The sequence below is a fragment of the Perissodus microlepis genome, chromosome 13, assembly GCF_051167445.1.
Source record: "Perissodus microlepis isolate ML-2025 ecotype Zambia chromosome 13, ASM5116744v1, whole genome shotgun sequence".
Taxonomy (NCBI): domain Eukaryota; kingdom Metazoa; phylum Chordata; class Actinopteri; order Cichliformes; family Cichlidae; genus Perissodus; species Perissodus microlepis.
Window position 1 is genome coordinate 24,547,504 of NC_140473.1, and position 20,184 is coordinate 24,567,687.

At 38.7% G+C, this 20,184-nt stretch overlaps 1 long non-coding RNA gene across 1 annotated transcript in view; it reads left to right on the plus strand.

Annotated features, from left to right (window-relative positions):
* Positions 1-311: 311 nt before the first annotated feature.
* Positions 312-20,184, plus strand: part of LOC146375212 (uncharacterized) — a 43,731-nt gene continuing 23,858 nt past the window's right edge. Inside the window, exons 1-2 of the long non-coding RNA XR_014801989.1 lie at positions 312-374; positions 2,903-2,978. This is a non-coding gene — a long non-coding RNA (uncharacterized LOC146375212). The remainder of the gene's footprint in view (positions 375-2,902; positions 2,979-20,184) is intronic.

A 20,184-nucleotide genomic window follows, 5' to 3' on the forward strand; every position in this document is an offset into this window, starting at 1 on the left:
GTAATTTTCAACTGGAAAGCCGCTACAGGTCAGACATTCAACTCAGAAAGTTAGAGCACCACCATGAACCCTGACTTTACAATCCAAGATGGCGGCAGTGCATGCAAATAGTAGCAAAACTGTAACACTTGTAATCTGCGCAGCCACTGTTGTGTATTTGTGCAGTCTAAATAACCATACAGAGAACAAGCAGCAGTGTTGTTTTTAAGCATATGAAAGCAAGGATTGTGCTGTATTGCTGGTGACACATGAATAGCTCTGCCTTGCTAAGAAGCAAAACAAATCCTGTTTTTCCTTGTTTTTCCGACTTTAGCACTGGAATGCGCTCAACTTGGAGGTGACATCACTCCCAGCTCTGACATCCAGCTTCTGAAGTAAGCTGCTTACAGATACTTGTGAAAAAATACACTGGTTAACATTAAAGTAGTGTTTCAACTTCACTAAAGTCAAAGTAAAAAGTATAAGCTCTGAAATGCCCTCAACATATTAAAAATAAAGTAGCTCTTTGGAGGACATTTCTATTAACCATTTTTGTGCAAAGCTAACTGGACTTCATGTTATATTAATATGATATAATATGATATAATACCAGGGTCCCGTTCTCTCTTTCTTACTTCTTTCTTCATCTCTGAGGATAAACTTGGTGCACTTTAACTTTCTTTTCTCTCACTAAGAACTATATCTTCATCTTGCAGACACATTTTGTGTGTTTTCTGAAATTTGCTCACTTATTGTTTTGCCTCTTTCTTAACTACATAAGTCATCACCAATGATGAATACACCAGTGGGTTGGCTTTTATATGTTATCGTCATCTGATTTAGGTTCAATTGGGATTGACATTGGCAAGGCACACACAGTAACAAAAATAATAAATGATTTCCCTCACTTGCGTCAAACAAGCCTGCTGAAAATGTAAAAAGCAAAAGGTAGAGATATTTGAGGTAAAATGTAGGGACTAAAAGTGAAAAATTCTCAGAAAAATAAATACTCAAGTAAAAGACAGATGCATAAATATTCTACTTAAGTACAATAACAAAGTATTTGTACTTAATTTGAACCTTTTTACTTTTCATCTCTCTTTTTTAATCATTATGAAGTTCCACTTACTATATTCTGTGTTCAAAGATTCACTTTGTTTGATAAGCAACAGTACATTCAGATCAGTAATCACATTTACTCAATAAATCGACTATTTTAGTCTCTTTACAATCATCCACTTTACTTTCTTCCTCACTTCTTCTCTTTTCCAAAACAAAAAACAAAAAATAAAATAAGCTTTTTTTCGTTGTTTTTAACAAATTATTTGCAAAAATGCAGGACACTGAAGCTAAATCCAGCTGACCTTATTATAGCACATTTGATGGGGCACCATTGTGGCCTTGTACCCATATACCCACACTGATGCTGCCCATCATCCAACCTGGCAGATGGCTGGTAGCTTGAACAGCTTTCTGGTGTTTAATTATGATCGTAATCAAGGGAAATAAAGATCAATTAAAGCACAAGTGAAACTAATGAAACGCGAGCGCCATGAGCGGGCGGACAGTTGTCCAAAATGTTTCTCATAATAAATGCCAACTGAGTCCTAAGAAAGGATTAGTGTGAAGTGCTGCCTCAAACATAAAACACTGGTGATGATGGCCTTTGTAGAGGAGTCCTGTTTGATATAAATGCCATTGTGTTCATATTATAGTCATAATCTCAAACATTTGCCCATAAGTAATGTCCATTTTAGTCCTCTCCAAAGCTGATATAATCCAGCATTACTTTCATAAATGACTTGAGAGCTCAAGCAGTTACTTGTAGAATGAGACAGAACTGTGAAGGATGAACAGTAATGGTACTGGAGAGAAAAAAATACTGTCTTGTGTTTAAAAAGTGCAAAAAAATGCCGATGAGTTTTAAGATTCTCATTTGCCCTGACTTTGAAGGAAGTTAGCACATATTTTGCAATTTCAGTTCATTTACTTTTCAAAGATAGAAATAGCCAGAACAGCATGGGGCTTCTGGCAACGGTTCAACTGCTTTTCACCAAGCTGTGCGTCATACTACGAGGCTGCACAGTCCATCTGAGCAAGATGGAGAGGGAGGAAAAGAAAGGACAGGAGTGGGGGATGAGACGAGAGGGAGAGGTAGAGGAAAGAGGGAGGCCTAAGTCGGCAGATGCCACCACTGTGGTCGTGGCATTGTGTGATATTAATAGTCCAGAGCCACATTGTGCCAACTTTATTGGAAATGTGAGGGATGCCTTGCTGTGCCACCATCACACGCTAGCATCAAAATGAAATGAGAGGGGTGTGAAAAATCTCCCAGAAACAGTGGAGGTTTCAGGGAGAGTAAATGCTGCAAGGTACTGCAATAATTTAAAGCCATTTTAAAAACCAATACAAAAAAAAAGTATTTGATGTATTATTTAAGTGTGTCTCCCCTGTCAAACTGACTTTCCTTTGTTGTCAGATGTTGTCTGGAATTTATATTTTGCAACTCCATTTTAAAAGAATAGTTATCTTAGGTCTGCCAAGAAAATGTTATGCTGAAAGTTGGCTCCATGTTTAAACAGCCGACAGTACATTTTCTGATATATTGATATGCTCTTTTTTTTTCTTCAGGATTGTTGTGTTTTATACTACTGATTGTTGAATAAAGCGTCAGTGTAAGGAATATGACAGGAGCCAAAATATCATGTATATAAAGTATATTGCCAGGAGGCGAAAGACATGCCTATTCATAATTCTTCAGCTGGAGCAGAACTCCTTGCAATGATGAATGACTTAACAATATTATCCTTAACAAAAGCGGGGTAATTAGTGACATTTCCTTTAAAGCTCAGTGTAGCTCTACAGTTTTTCAAGAGCACAGTGCTGCAGTTCAGAACAGTAATGGCATAATTTATCTTTTCAGAGACGGCAGACATGTTGCAGCTGATTGAATCATGCTGGAGTGAAACCAAGTCTTCTGTGATACAAGATCAGAGGAGGTATGTATAATTGTTATAGCCATTAAGCTCTAAGGCTGTATAGGCTGAGCATACAAAATGCGCTCACATATGGCAGACACTGTAGGTTTTGTACCATGACCAAAGCCATATGCTGCCACCCCAGCTAACCTACCTCAAAGTACCTTTTGTCTCCCAGTCATAACAAAGAGCTAACAAATGTTAGCTTAAACAATAACACAACAATAATAATAAGAAAAACGAATTATATCTAGTCATAAAATATGCCAAGAAACTAGTTTGCAGGTGATATTTTTGTCACTTAGCAAGCAGATTCATCAAGGCAAGCATTTGTTTTTGGATTTTAACTTTCCCAAGAGAATTTATGTGATTAACAGCATGCATGACTATTATGTTATGAGAAAACTTGTGTAGAAAAGTTACACTTTGGCCTGAAGATAAAGAGAGAGGCAAGTGTTTGAAATGTATTGGGTTTGTCCTCATGAGAGCACAAATGTACACACTAAACTTTATGACTCTTTGGCTATTTAAATAGTTCTGTGTGTACGTTTGGAAATGTATGTCATTTGAGAACCTTGAAGCTTCCTTTGCAATCACGCCAATAAATATTTAACCCCGCTGTCTAAGGATTCAGCAAATTGTGAAAAAGTATCAGCAATTGTGTTACTTTTTGAACATTCATTAACCTCTTATATATTTCAAAAACTTAACCTGGTTCAGTTAGGAATAAAGAAGTCCAGTTCCAGCTTTTGGGTAAATAGAAACGTAGTTAGCCATGGAGTCCAGCTCAGCTGCATTTGCCAGCTTATGCCCTACTATGCATTTCATATAGTAATAATTATTTAAGTTGCTTTAAGTTGTTTACAGCTCCTGCAAGCCACTTTGAAACTCACTTTTATCCATCTTTTCTGGTGTCTAACTTTATCAGTCGCTGAACTGATGTGTTCCTGCTGTTGTTCCCACTTTATTCATTCTGTGTATGCCTGTAGAAGAACAGGGAGTTCCCAGAACAGAGCCGTAGTATCGAATATAAATTACTGCACACGGAGATAACAATTTTCTTTGGACTATATTAGTCGCCACTAAAGTCATATTCATTAAAGATCAGTCACTAGAAGCTAAGTCTCCCAAACTAGCTTAATCCTGCAATTAAAACTTTTTGGTTTGTTTTTTTTTTCAGTGAAAATAAAGTCCTTTAGTTTTGTACTGACAAAATCAGTTTACATGAACGACAGTCCTCTGATGTCTCTCACAGGACCCCCTTACAGCTGTGCAGTATAAGACATCAGCCCTACAACCATTATCCCTGAATACTATCCCTGAATAATTCAGCCATGCACTACTGCCCCTTGCACTCTGTTTGGAAAATGCAGTAATGAGAAAAGCTATATAATGCCTCGGTGATCTTTGGTGCTGAAAAAAAAAAGATCTATTCTTAAGTAAGAGACACCATAGACGATAGCTTACTGGGTGTGTTTTCCCACACATTTGATGTTAATAGCCGAGAGCCCTAAAACCAAAAAAATGGGGCAAAAAAACCTTCAAAAGAATGACTTACATATTTTTAGCCAATTAGATATTTCTAATGTTACTTTTGACGTACAATTCTCAGCCGAGCGTCCTCTGTCAGAACAAAGGAAGGGAATGCATCAGAGTCTCTTCCCTCTTGATCATGCAGCGATTTTCAAGGTGTAAACACGAAGCTGCTCTGGGAGAACATTTCTAGACGGGGGAAACGTTGGCAGGAGTTCAGAGGAGGCTTTGTAAAGTAAACCAGATTTGTTCAGGGGTCTGTGATCAGTTTATTTTCCCAGTCCCCCAGCCTTTATGCTAGGCCTTCTTGTAATTGTCCTCATGTTTCAGCTAATTTCACATTTCCAGAGAGAATAAGGGAGGGATAATGGGAAAGAGGAAAGAAATCTGGCAGCTTGAAGGAGTAACACCCTTAGATTTTTTTGTTGATGTCACTTGAAATGGATTTGGGAGTGTTTAGAGTCCATTGCACCACAAAACCTCTGGAGCTTTAAATACTTTCTAGCATTTCTTTCTGTTATTGTGGAAATTACTCCCATATCTACATCCAGAAATGTAAAACAGTCATCATTTTTAAGGAAATTTTCTCAGATATGAAATGCTTCTCATTGCTAGCCCATACAGCTCCTTTGAAAAAAAAAAAAAACAACCAACAACAACCACCAAGCAGCAAAGTTATCAACACCTTCTCTCAGAAATGTGTCTGCCTGCACTTTGAAACCATTTCAAGAGAACCAGCTCACAAAAAAGTCACAAAACTTTTCAAGGTCTTCCGTCTAAGGTTTCCTTTGTAGTTCTCTGGACAGATTAGAGTACATAATGTGAAATTCAATGAGGCATGCATACACATCCCATGCACATACAGGCCAACCTAAAACAGCCACTTAGTCCACAAAGATGATGTCACCACTGTTTATGCTTAACTCTTCCTGAGTGTAGATGACGTGTAGTCTTTCATGTTTAAAAATCATTGCTATCTGTTTGTTTTTTACTTTTATTTATTAGGCTTCTAATAACTTTTCACAAGTACAGTATAGTCATTATAAAATATGTATATGTATTATTTTGCTGCCTGCCAGAAAACATATATGCCCACAGCACAAACACAAGAAAAAGTCAGGATCAAGGTGTAGATAGGATGTTCTTATCCAGGTAGTAATAAAGTATTTTTATTTTTAATAAATGGAAATCCGTATTGTTAAGGCATGGTTATAATGCTGAAACACATGGTTAAGGCTTGGGAAGAGTTTTAATTACAGTTTATGGAAACCTAAATCTTAACTGCCTGTTTGTGACAGAATGGTAACTCATTTTTCAGGAGAAAATTGTGAGGTTGGGTAATTGTCAAATGTGTTTGTAATTTGTAGGACACTGGGCTGTTTCAAGAGGGCTGGTGCTGAATAATATGACAGTGGGTTATCTTGAAACAGTGACCCTCATCTTGATCCTGACAGTTCTAACAGTGGGTGTTTTTTTTTTTTATAAACATCACAAACTGCTGGTGGGTGTTGCCCTTGAGATGCTTATAAACAGAAACCTTTGTCTTCTTTGAGATACGGTACTGTGCAAAATTCTTGAGCTATCTCATGTCTTTATATTTTGCTAGGAAAATGACAAGTAGGTGCAGTAATTTATCAAAATGTGCATGCATAAATAGAAGTGCAGGGTATAAGTCAAAAACTGAATTTGTACTTTTTTAACAAGCTGGTATTGCACGGTGGATCAAAATATGACGGCCCTTTTCTGTGTTCATAATTCTGTTAATTTTCAAAAGATCTCCAACACCACTGGCTAACATGCAGCACCGTGACAGAGCCCCCACTGTGTGTTACAGATGGCTGTAGACACTAGCTTTTGTACCTTTCTCCTTTCCTGCTCTGCATGTATTGATGACCATTCAAACTAACTAACTGACTTTCAGTCAGTTTTGCCTGTTTCTCTTCCTAGCCAGTCAGTTTTGGCACTATAACCTATAAACACAGAGTTAATGAAACAGAAGCTGGTCTGTGGCCTAAAACAAAATGCAAAGCTCCTAGACAGAACACCAACCGTAGTCCTGAGAATTGAATCTTGTGTGTATTTTGTGACACCAGTGGCTCAAAGAAAGCAGTCTTTAAATTATTTTATTGTTAAATCATCATCTAATAAACTGGCAAATTACAGTTAGTTGATCAGGGCTATAAATCAACAAGCTTGTCAGTCCCATAAAAACTATATTGTGCTGCAGGGTTTTTCAATGCTAGTATTTCACATATGTGTAATAAAGATATTTCACAGACTTTTCCATATATAGGTTTACCAAATAGGAATCACATTTAGGTCCTACTAAGGTAATGTCTACATTACCTGCTTAATTTAATTAGAAGCATTTAATTGACTATATTTTTCACAAATCAAAGCACTTCCTTTAGGGCTTGGATCAATATGAATAAATGCCATATAAATGCCAACGCTCGTCCATATCAGTTAAATCGTCGACGGTGGTGATCTCAGCTCATACACCATGTTTGTAGGGGAAGGAGGCAGGAGGGAGAATGCCTTGAAACAGAGGGGAGCTTCTCTGAACCATTACCCATCAGCCCCTCCTCTCTCACAGGGCAAATCCCACGGGGAGAGAGGGTGTCCGCGGAGGATACGTTGTCTTGTGTGCGTTAATAGGGGATTACACATGTTAACATCTATCTCACAGTACACTTGGCCAAAGGGGTTCTGCTATAGGGGTTAGCATATGAATAAGGAATAAGGGGTTGATTGAATAGCGGCTAGGGTGAGTGAGAGCTGCCACTCGAGGTGGAGCGATGGGGTAGATTGACTAGGATGAGACACAAAGACCTAAATCACTTTTAGAGATGGAAGAGGAAAGATCACACTCCACTGAAGGATTTGTCTCTGCCGCCATTACAGGATTTGAAGTGGGGAAAGTGGATTTATAAATTGTTCATTAAAAGGTGAATTTTAAACTAGACCATTTGGTATTTTGGTGCATGTTCATTGTCAGGATGTTCTCTTTAACTTCTTGGTTTGAATTAAAATGACAAAAAAGGTAATTTTTGACTGGGAGACCGTTTTTGTTTCCAGTTTGCTTCTCATCAGTTCAGGTCAGAAGTGCTCCTATACTTCTAAAAATGATTTGTAGTGGTTTGTAATAGAAGGTGCTTGTAAATCATGTCAACAAGAATATTATTGTGGGATTTAAATTGGAGGACTTGGTGGTGAAAATATTACACTAGACCTTGTCAAAACAGTCCACGGGTTTAACATGCGCTCTCTAAAGCATTGGAATAGTTGTAGTTCTAACAGAGTAGTTTAGATGGAAGAGTTTGTTTTCCCCAAATTGTATTCATCTTAGTGCTGTCCTGAGACCTAGTGATGAAATTGACATGCAGCACAGACATCAGCAGAGCTCTCTGGGGGAGCAAGGTGTTTATTTCCTGAAGGTCAGGCCTTTTGTGTGGAGAAACTTCTTGCCAGATGAGATAGGGAGTAAATTGCAGATCTATCATTCACTCCCTCCCTCCTTCTCTCCCTCCTCTTCCTTGTATTCTCTACCTTCCACCCAGTTTCTCATTCTTGGCATTCTCTTCTCATTTTGCTTTCTAATGTGCTCTCTCTCTACTTTTCCTCATATTTTCATCTTCATCCTTGGCCATCTATCACCAAAGATTATTTGGAATCACCTTCTCCATACTCTTTGTACTTGATTCTTCTCCTTTCTTTGCCTCTCACACATTCTGTCTCTGCTTCTGTGAAATCAGTGGAGGAACCCTTGGCACGATCTGTGATTTATAGCTCACTCTGAGCACACCCTTATCAGGTGCAGGCAAGGCTCGCTGTGCTGCTGCCTGCATCTGAATGACAGCGGAGAACCAGTCGCATTATGCTTTGCAGCCTCGCCTCTTGCATTCTGGACACTGCAGATTACATCTAGCTCCTTGATTTATGGACGCCATTTTGGCTCCTGAGAGGGACATGAAGGGGAGTTTAGAGGTTGGGGGGTATAGGATGGTGGATGTGGTTTCCAAGGCCAGCGTCTTGGCCAAAGATAATTTTGAAGGGAACCTCCTGGAGGTGTATTTCATATGCATATGTGTGGATAAAAAAACACGATGTGTGTTTGTGCATTGTATTCATGTGCACGAATCTGTAGGAAGGTGTGATTTATCATCTTGTCAGGAGGTTTTCTGCTCAGGTATTGACAGTGCCTATTGTTAGAAGCAGAATGGAGGCACACTGACATTAAAAGTTCAGCATAAGATCAAATAAATATACCTTTTATTGACCGTTGATGGTATAAAAGGTTTTTCGCAGACACTAAATCCTTTTTTTTTTTTTTTATCTTTCTGTGTAATTGAATCATTGCCATGTGCATCTCTGGAGATAAGATGTTATTTGAGAGAATTATTTAAATTTAAAAAAAAGTGTTAGCTAATGTAATTAACAAGGAATTATCACAGCTGCAGTTCTTTGTAGGAAAGAAGTAATTATGTAATCTAACACATTAAATGAGGAAAATGAGCATCACATCTAAGACTTAAACACAGCAGGCATTTTGCATTGACTCTACTTAGTGATCTGTTTTCTTTTTTTCTTTTCCTTTTTTTGGTTACTGTTGTATGTTAAGAAAATTCAGTGAAATGACACTTTAGAGCAGAAGCTTCAGTGATTAAAAAAAACAACCCACAAATAAAACCAACCTCTCTGTCCATCTGAGGCTGCTTCATCCCATCATTTCTTTATTTATGTCCTATATGAAATGACACATTAAAGTTAAGTGAAATAATTACTTGGGTCATAAAATATATACTTTTGGTTTAGTTGACAGTTAGATTTCAGAACTGGTTGTGTCTCTTTTCCTCTTATTGTGGCAAAGCACCACTTTATTGTTTGCTTTGAAAAACATTGTGCAGATGACCAAATTCCTCAGCCTATGACTAAGTTTAGAATTCAGAAAATGAGACTCGCCAAGCAATTCCACTCAAATAACTTACTTGTCTTTGCTACCGCCATTATCTTTATAATATACACAAATAAATATAATTCAATTATGTGAAAGATTACATTAGAAGATGCCAAATATAAAAGATAAAACATTTGTGAATTGTAGGCGATGGTAATGCGCAGAACTAATAAAGGCTTAATGCATACACCAGGCTGTGACCTTTCTAGTCTTCCCGCTCTCTCGCTTGGGGCTGCTTCCATTCTGCAACAGCTGTGAATAAATGTAAATATACATGTAAATGTCATTCTCTTGCAGTGAAGTTCCCCTTTCCTGTGTTCCCTGACCAGACCTGTAAAATGGCCGCCAATGCAGTCTCCAGTGGCACGCAGCTTACTGATAAATGTCTCTCTGAATACATTTCTACAGCAATGAAAACCGAAGGCTTTTAGAGGAGGATGTCTTGGTACAACCAAAATAGAAGGAAGGTCTAGAAACCCATAGGAATGTTGCCTCGTGTTCCAAAGGCAGCAAAAAAGCTATGGCTTAAAGTGGGTTTCATAAGGACTTGTTGTTATGGTTCTTGCAATTGCCAAGCGGCGAGAGCTAAGTGGAGATAATGTCCTTGTAGCTCATCAGACTGTAGAAAAGCAATGTGGGCAGCAATCTTAGTGGACAGATGGCTAAGATGACTAAAAGTCACGCCACAAAGCACAGATCCACGTCCTTGTGTTTTTATGAACATATTGCCTCATGTAAATAGAGATGTAGATAATAAAATATATATATATGTATATGTACAAACGGATACCTGGCCAAGAGGCCAATAGAAATTACAAAGTATAACAAATAATAATATATCAAGTAAAGAAAATGACAGAGTTTCTGCTCTAAAGTGTCATTTATAAGATCATATTGTGTTGACACTCTACAGTCTGTTTATATCTCTCTCTCTGTATGAAAGGAACATACAAAAACTAAAAAAAAGGTCATGGAAAACAGCCCAGTAAGTGTATTGTATCATGTTCACAATCATTCAAATTCACGAGTGTCAAATGTGAAGTATCAGACCTGAAAATAATGATTGTTTTAAACATTTGATTAAATGTGCTGTGGGAATGTCAGTGTGTGCCAAAACCTCAAACCCCTGGTAGCTAACCATAGTTAATTATTTTTTTCATATACATGAAAAAAAATTAACTAGGCCTGCATTTACCACTGATACTTGCCCCATGTGGCATATTCTGTACTTCAGATACACATAGCTACACACATCTTGATGATACGTAGACACAAGACACCTTGAAATAGATAGACAGCATGAGACCAGTCACAAACTATACTACTCACCTATCTCTCTCTCTCTTACACATTCACATGCACAAACACACACAAAGTGGTACCAGGCAAGACTTGGAAGGGGTCCTGGACACTGTCATGGGTCCACACGTCAAATGAGCCAGGGAGCTGAACAACAACAATAACAACAGGAGTTAGAGCATATGGGGCTTGGTACCAGCTGAGAAAGGCCACAGAGGTCTGCTGTGTGTGTGTATATATATGTGGGTGTGTGTAAGAGAGAGGAACAAAGAGTGAATTAGCGATAATAACTGAATTCACGTGCCTAGAAAGTAGTATAAAATATATTTGGGAGAGTGGGGGCAAATAAGACAAGACTACTTGTTTTTTCTAAGGTGTTTGCCGAGGAGGCAATATAAGTAATATAAACGTGTGTATTTGTGTCAGTATAAAAGCAGCTAAGAATAGGAAATGTTTGGGTTCCATGAATCATTTGCTAACATTTTCATACAATTCATTTTATGTGAAAAGGTTGGTTTAAATAATCAATTGGTGGACTGACAAGTAGCATTTTATAAACTGACTTGATCAAAGATGTCAATTGGCACATTATTATGGTGGAGGGTTACATGGCTTACATAGCTCCTGAGTGATCCCAGGAGCTATGTCATTTGGGGTAATGAGCCCCTGGTGGAGTCCTAAAAATACTGGCTTAAGGGGCCAGAGCGAGTGCAATTCAAAGCACTCTGAAGAAAACATCTAGACAGCCACCAGCCTCACCTGAAACAGGGCCCCGCCCTGAAGCAAGGCTTGCAGGAGAGCCTTGCTGGGAAATGCCTGTGGCCAGGCGCTACTTCATGGGCAGCAAACAAGCCACATGGGTCAACCCATCACCTGCAGATTCAGAGCTTTGTGGATTAGGTGTCAGAGGCTTTGGCGGTCCACTCCCAGGGTGCCTGAACTGGCCCTAGGAGAACATGAATCCTCAGTTGTGAGGATACCTACTTTAAATCTTAGAGATTTAAAGGAGGTATAGTCAAGCTTCCCTCAATGTACAGGATGGGTCTCAAACAAATCTCCTGTGTAGGGGCTGGACTTTAATCCACGCTGAAGTTGTCCACATCAGAGGTTGTAAGCTGGGGGTGGATATACTCCTGGAGAGGAGGTCTATAGAGGAGGAGAGGAGAAGGTTGTGTCTTTAGAGGGGAGAACAGCCTCTGTAATTACCATACCTAAGTTCCCAGCCTTCCACAGGACTGGTGCTGGAAGGTCCCCCATCTGATGACTGCATCTTCCTACTAGGGATTTCAACATATAATGTTCTTGGACTTGCGATCTACTTCGTTTAAACACCATGTTCCAAAAAAAATAAAGACTCAATTGAGCCCAGATACGCCTTGGGCCATAGTTCCAATGCTGAGCACGCACAGCTTCAGGCCTAAGTTTATTGCGCCTATCTGGGAACCCCTGAACCAGATGGTGGACACCAGAAGTAAAAAGAGCCATCAAGCTGAAATCTAATGTGGTTAAGTTCAGAGACTTTGGAAACAGTCCCAGTAACTGCTTTGGCAGTAGCTGAAGCAACAGTTTGTGTTTGCAGGAGTTTGCAAGGAGGACAACTTGCCCATCAGCAGAACGAAGGTTACTGGGTTAATCAATACAGTCTTTGATGGCTGTGCCCTAGGATTGGATGAGTTTCACTCCAAGTTCTGCAAGCCGGTCTTGTTGACAGAACATGCTGGACAGAACTGACATTCACTGGCATCGGTGTCTCTTGAGCTAGTTTGAAGATCTAATGCATTTTTATCATGTACATCTTCAAAATGAAGCTTTAATTTTTCAAAATGGTGGATCATATAATTTAATAGTTAATCAGAATACCCAATCAAGAAATCAACCTCTAAAAATAAGTTCTTGATCTCAAATAGTAGCTTGGTGATATTTGCAATGAAAGTGCAGATCTCGATTCATTATTTAGACCAGAATGCATATTTTTAATGAAACTATTTCTGTGATTTTTTTTTTTGTACTTTCTCCCTTGAAGAACTTTGAAATAATGTGTATTAGTCTATGTATATATAATTTTAAACATGCAGTACAGTTTACAATGGCATATACCACCACAGAATGACCAAATGAGAGCAATGGGTATATTCTGAGTGTTTTAATATAACTCTCATAAGAAGGAACTGACTTTCATCAGTCATGAAGATTTTGTTCCATGACATTCTGCCTACAAGCAGAAATACATTTCAGCTACAAGCCATCGGATAGACTGTTAGACTGGAGAGTAGAAATCAAAACTGGACTTCAAGTACATAGCCTGAGCAATAAAGTAAAAGTCAGAGAAATTGTGAACTGCAGAGGGCAAACACTTTAAGGCAGCAGATTAAGGAGCTGCAGAGCAGAGATTACCCACCATGAATAAAATAGCACCTGCTGGGCTGGTGTTTATCTGCCTCCCTGCTCTGTATACACAATCTACCACATAGCACTCACAATAAATACATGTCTATGGCAAAGTCAGGCAGACTGAAGCAGCGTACATGTACACAAAGAATTACACCGAGAATGGAAACACGTATTCAGATAGACTGAGTAAGTTCAGGTGGACATGGAGTACTTTGTTCTGTAATTTTGTGCTGTAATTATGATTGCATGCACACTGTTCTCCTTTCTTGTAATTTGAATCTTTTGGATGGTTTCCAAACGATTTGTGAGATTCTCTTTATGTTTTCTATAAAACGTGGTGGATCCGTTGTCACTAAGTGAAAGGTTTTCTATTTCTTTCATTCTGTCATCATGTCATTAATGCACATTTATAAAATGTTGCTTTAATTAATATATTTTCAACACTACACCTGCAGAAAGTAGTAGTGTTTAAAGTGGGCATACATTCACCCAGATTTAAGTAGGGTTAACCAAACATGAGCCAAAACACTAGTATACTGTACACACTTGGCCTGTGATTTCATCTGAAAGGCCCACTTGTAATGCTATCACTCTCAAAGTCAATTTTTGCACTTTTGCTCTTATAATCCCAATTACAGAGCTCATTCAAAGTGATGGATAATGCTTCTCGTAGTGCCTAGCGAAAACAATTTGGCCGCTGTACTTGGGGAAACCTAAGAGGCGAGTCACGCCACACACATCATTTTTCAGCTTACATTTACAGGGCTCGTAAGAGCACGGGTTGTAAAGTGACTTCTCAGTGAGTTGATTTTGGCCAAAATGGGCACTATGGTCAACACATACACACATACACAAGCAGAGAGTGAAAAGAAAAAAAGTGGAGAGAGAAGGGAAATAAATAAAATATGAAGAGAGAATACAAGACACTCAGAACATTTAGGGGTGAAAAAAAAAGGCAAGATCATGAAACGTTGAGTAAGGATACAGAAAATAAGAAAGGAAAACCAAACAACAGACCAGTGAGAGAAAGTAAAGGTTGATGTACCACAATTGCAGGCTCCAGGCATCGTAGCTTAGATTGAACCTTTCAGCAAGAGGCTGGTGTGGTATAAGGTAAAAAATGGGCTGGTTACACCAGGTTCCTGATGACATGAGTCCTGGGAGTGTGTGAAGTAATTCCTGCAGCTATGGTTAGCTACCACGGGTTTGAGGTTTGGCACACATTGACGTTTCCACAGCACAAGCATGTTTTCATGTGATATACTTCTGCTCACTATGTGAGTTTGTCCGACATCTAAAATTTTCCATCTAATTGTCAAATTAATATTTTCTAACTTTTCAAATCGCTCAGTTAATAAAATTCTGTCAGCTGAGTTGGAATAAATAAATTTAATTAAATTAGACTGCACCCAGAGGAAAGAAATGATTTTAAAAGAGAAAATTAAATCAAATTAGACAGAAACACATCAACAAGAAAAGTGGGAAAAAATTGTCTAAATGTTGCTTATTACTGAAAAGAATATTACTGGTCATTTAGGTAGTGGACACGTTTGTACTGAGACAGAGGAAAAGTGGTTCCATAGGAGTAGGGCACAACATGCATGACATAAATTATAAGTACGATTGATTTAATTATACTACTAACAAATGACCCCTCTGGATCAAATAAGATCTGTGATTCTGAGAATTAAAGGAATTTTCTTGATTGAACAGTTTTGTATCGATCACTGCAAAAATCCTACATTTCAGGCCACTATGATGCTGAAAGGATAATGCAGCACTTCAGTAATAAGATACCACAGCATGTGGATCGTCCAGGTTCAGCGTTCATTGCCAAAGTAGTTTTTGCCTAAACACAACTTACCACAACCTCCCACAGATTATGCAGATCTTGTTAATAGAGTCTCACTCGGGTGGTGGTGTTGAAACTACAGAATATCTATTGTTATTGACAACGCAATTAGCTGATAATGTGGTTATCAGGAGTTAATAGCAAGAGTTAATGTGCTACACCTAGCCTAATGGTGTGAAATATTATAATTTTTTTTTTTCTTTTATTTCTTCTATCGATAATCTTTTTTTTAATCAGTTTCTTACTTCTGCCATCATCTACAGATTCTTGCTCTCTCATGTAATTGAATCTTTTTCTTTCCCCTTACATCTCATTGTGTATCATTGTGGCAGTTCTCTTTAAGCCTCTCTTCCTATTGTCTTCAATTGACTTGAGTTGTTTGTCTCCCTATCTGTCCCATTTTTAGCCCTTCGCCACATCACCCTCCGCTCCTTATCTCGTCTCCTAATTTCCCTTCACCTATAATTTTATGTTTTAACACTCTCTACTTGTTTCCTCTTCCTCCATGTTCTGTCCCCTTTAAAATCGACATGACCTTATTTTGACTGATATGAGTCTTTTATTAAGCCCCTTATCGTTCCCCTTTTATTGTCACTGTTATTTTTAATTATAATGATTACTTAACCAGGTAGGCCTGATTGAGATCAGAATTTTCGTCTTTTGCAGTGACCTGAACAAGAGAGCTGCAAAACATACTCCCACAAACTGTACTCCCTTATCTCCTCTTGGTTCTTCATCTTACTGTATTTCCCACATCCCTTCTACTCGTCTTTTTACTCTTTCCTTCCAACTCTCCCAGATTTCAAACCCCTCCTCCTCTCCACGTCCCTGTGGCCGTTCCCCAGGCTGTTGGGTGTGGAGGGCGCTGGCTGGCGGCGTGATGGATGACCATTAAGGCAGCTTATTGGAAACAGTCTGATTTATGGGCAAGTGCTGCCTCGGCCTAATGGCTTCATTTCTTTCTGCCGCCACATGATGTCACAGCCAAGGTCACCGCGGCAACGGCCCCCCTTTGTTGTGGCTTCGCTCGCTGATGACCTGAGAGGGATAGAGGGATGGAGAGGAGAGAGAGATGAAGGAGGGGAGAGAAAAGGGGGTTTGAGGTTTGTTTGCGAAAGCAGGGAGGTGATGTATGAGTGTGTGTAGGTGAAACGGGTTGCGTTTGCAGAAATGCTTTAGAATGAATTCTGTTTGGTATGGAAAATGAGTTTTTACTGCTTATCCTTCACCCTCTTCTCTAAATTGTCCCTTTTTCTTGCTCTACCTTGGTTGCACTTCCTCTCCATTTTCCTCATGCTCTCTTGTGCTCAGTAAATTGAAAACTCTTTCTCCCCCCTCTCCTCCTTCGTCGCTTTCTCTTTCTTCTTTTCCCTTTCTTCCATACCCCAATGACAGAATACGATAAAACACACACACACACACACTCTCACACAGCTTTACGGCCTTCCCTCAGACAGCTATTACTCACTTCTACTTTAAATGAGTGCCGTCAAATATATGGGCCCGCCATTAAGAAGCCGATCAATAAAAATGCCATTAGGGGTGGAGTAAAAATGCTGATATTAGTGAAGCTCAAAACAAAATATTTGATTTTCTGTCTGATAGTTAGTGAGATGGGGCTCTTTGAAGAAGCTTTGAGCAGAGATTGGGTCAAGGGGATGTGGGTTTGCATGGTTTTGGATGTGTACCGTGTCTTGCAGTCAGTTCTTTACCTAGGGATGTTTACTTGAATGTCTATACCATATTCCCATCTTCTAGCCAAAATTTCTCACCAGGTTAGTCTGAGCAGGTGGCACTCTCCACTCTGCTTGAAAGTTGTGGACCATTTTACCAGCCCATTATGTTTTTATTGATAGATCTAATTAGCTTATACAGTACAAGTCTAAGATATAACTTATTGGATATAACTTAAATGTATCAAAAATACTGTAAGAAATGATCTTTGGTTATGTTTAAGTTTATACTCCATGTAATTTCATATTTATCAGTGATCTGTAGTCTAGTAGTCTAATAGCTGTTTTATCTTAGAACTCAGATATTTTATATTTAGATGTTAAAGTTGTAACAAACCCGATGTTTTCTTCACTATATAACTGTGATGAAAAAGGAAATTTGTAGTTTTTAAAGGGTTCTATTTGATTAGTCTCTTTCTGTGAGTGTTTATACTCTGTAGCTTGCTCTAAATGCCTGTGCATGTGTGTTTTCTAAAATTAGATCAGCGTTTGTCATGTGTAGCATATAAGAACATATATGTGTGTGGGTGTGTGTGTGGGGACGACTTTGTACTCATTTGTTTTGTTTAGGTTCGTTTTATGCGCTCCGGCTCGTGAGTTTTAATCACTGTGTAAATACAGAAGTCTGACTTCATTGGTGATTTATTTATTGACTACAGACGTGGAGGGTAGACCACTGAGTTCTGGGAACCAGAGATTCTCGACCTCTACAGGGCTCATGCACAATGTGTGCCACTGTGTTTTACTTTAAATGGCTGTTGAGACACAGATCACAAACTATTTTGTGTTGCTTATTAATTGCAGAAGAGTTCAACAGTGTGCAAAACTTCAGTATGTAAGTTTTGTGTGGTCATAGTGGTCGTAACATTGTAATTCTGTATTTATATCGTTAACTTTTTTTGTCTCAAAACATTTTGTTAAACCTGGTCAACATGCACATGTGCAATAAACTACGTAAGATGTTAATCATTTAAATATTTAACACCACACCTTGACAGAGATATTTTCTTTGATTTTATATTCCAATCTTTCCCACGACAGTTGCAGAGAGCACACAGAGAGACATATACAGCCTGAAATGCTCATTTTAGCCCAGTATTCACCTGATTTTCCTTTTGGCAACACACACATATTACATCACATTAGTAATCCCTGTTTTTGCCCATGTGCTGTTAATTTAACCTGCTGCTGTTTGTTTAGCTGTCATGACTGATGTGGTCTTCCTCTCCTGATGTTTTTGGTCACTTGTCTGTTAGCTTTACTTTTTTTATTTGGAAAGGTGTGTCTGGTCTACAAAACAGCTTCTAGACATGAAAAACTGTCCAGAATTGCTCCAGTATGGCAAAAAAAACACAAGTATGTAACACAGATGTGAAAAGGATATGACTGTATTTGAATTTGAACACGATTCTGTGGCGTACGCTCAAATATGGTTTCTTAGACTTTAGAAAATAATGTTTTATATAAATGCCATTATTACATTTGTACCAAACTTAGAGCTGATATAGAACTTGTTGTGTGGACAGTTATAACAACATGAAATAGTATTTAAGTTGGCATTTGGTGAATCAGACACGCACATACTCACACAGAAATATAAGAAAACGGTCCATGCTCATGTTTAAAATTCATCTACCATTCTGTCTGACACATCAGCAAATTTTTTTCAGAGATGACAAATTATTAAAATAATATTTTCAAGAATATCTATGTAAACCGCTGTGTTTAGAAAAGAGCACCACGGAAAACAAAGATAAGAATAAAGAGTTTAAGTTGCAGGCTAGTATATGTTGAAAATAACATGTGAGTAGGTGGTAAAGGTGTGACTGCAGACGGGAGCAACAACACTCCTAAATCTCAGGCTGCTGCCCACCACGCAATTCTCTTGATAGGCAGCACAGTATTCTTGTGATTTATGATGAAACCTTCTCTCAATTTATCACGGGTGGCAGGAATGTATAATTCAAAACATTTTCTGTTTTGCTGCATGTGTTGGTTCCCTCCCTCTCACCACACCTAACACCTTTCCATCATCACTACACACCAAACGTGCTCTTCCCTTTTTTTTTTTCTTTTCTTTATTTTTTAATTTGCTGAATGCACACACAGGTATTTTAAATCATGTGTGGCACGTGAGTCATTGTATGTTTCCGACTGAAGACACCTGGTGCGGGAAGATGGCACTAAAACACGATCAAATGTTCCAAAAACATGACAGCACTTCCCTCCCTCTGTGTTTGATGTTCATTTGACTGTTGCTCTAATGTTCCTGTGTCGGTGAGTATGTGTGAATGATCCGCATGAATGAGCATCTGTGTTTTTCTTGTTTCATACATTCACTTCATGTTTTTCCATCAATCGCTACCCTTTTGTGGTAGAGATGTTTGTGTGCTTCAGTGGTTCCAGGAGCTATTTTATCAAGGGCAAAATAATGCAGTGCAAAATAATCCTGGTTGAAAAGAACAGACAAAGTGCAATTAAAACACTCCTGTGAAGACAGCATCCAGGGACCCAGCAACCTCACCTGCACAATACTTGGAGCCCACCTTAAAGCTGGGTTTTGTGGATGACCGAACAGAACACCCCCCCCAGCTGGCTTTTAGGGGTGTTGATGTCATTTATCTGGTGAAGAAGGTGACTGAATTTGTGTTTGCTTTATATCAACCCCTCCAATACCAAAGTCTGCTGATAGCAGCAGCCAGGCCTTATCTCAGTGGCAAAGTAAAGATTGATGCTGCTCATCTGTGGGAATGGGGCTTTAAAAGAAATCTACCCTCCGCTCCTTCCCTACTCTTTCACTGCTGATTCCTTCTGCCTTCTTCAACCATGATATTTACACAGATCCAGCCAGCGAGCCACTTCAATAGCTCTAAAAGCTTTAGTAAAACAGGACTCAATACCTGACTCACATTAGACAGCTCATGAAGATAATTCCCTATAAATAGCTTTACATACTTAAAAAATATTTACTGTAAATTTCAAATTTTGTGTTGTTACATTAATAACAGATAGACCACACACCTTAAATGTTTCATTATCTGGAATGTCCTCTGAAAAAAATTCTATAAACTATATGAACAGCTTTCTTTTCTGTTCTGCCCGGTTTTATGAACATTTGACCGAGTATTTTGGTGATAAACACTTCTGAGCTGACCTGGACTCACCCTCAAGAACTTGAATATCTCTTGCAGTATTCTTTCACATTCTTCCTGCGAGAATTTTCTTTGGAATTCATAACTGCCATTCCAAGAATATCTGGAATTTTATACAAGAAAGTATTCCCGTAGCTGCTAATTTAGAGAGGGAAACAATTATGGAAGCATGGCTGATCAGAACAAATGCTGACTCAAGATGCTTGTGTATGCCCAGCAGATATTTGCTGACGTTATACTTCAGAAATGTGTCACAGTGTGGTCATCAGTGCTTATTGAATTGCTAATTAGTGCCTAATTCCAAATCCCT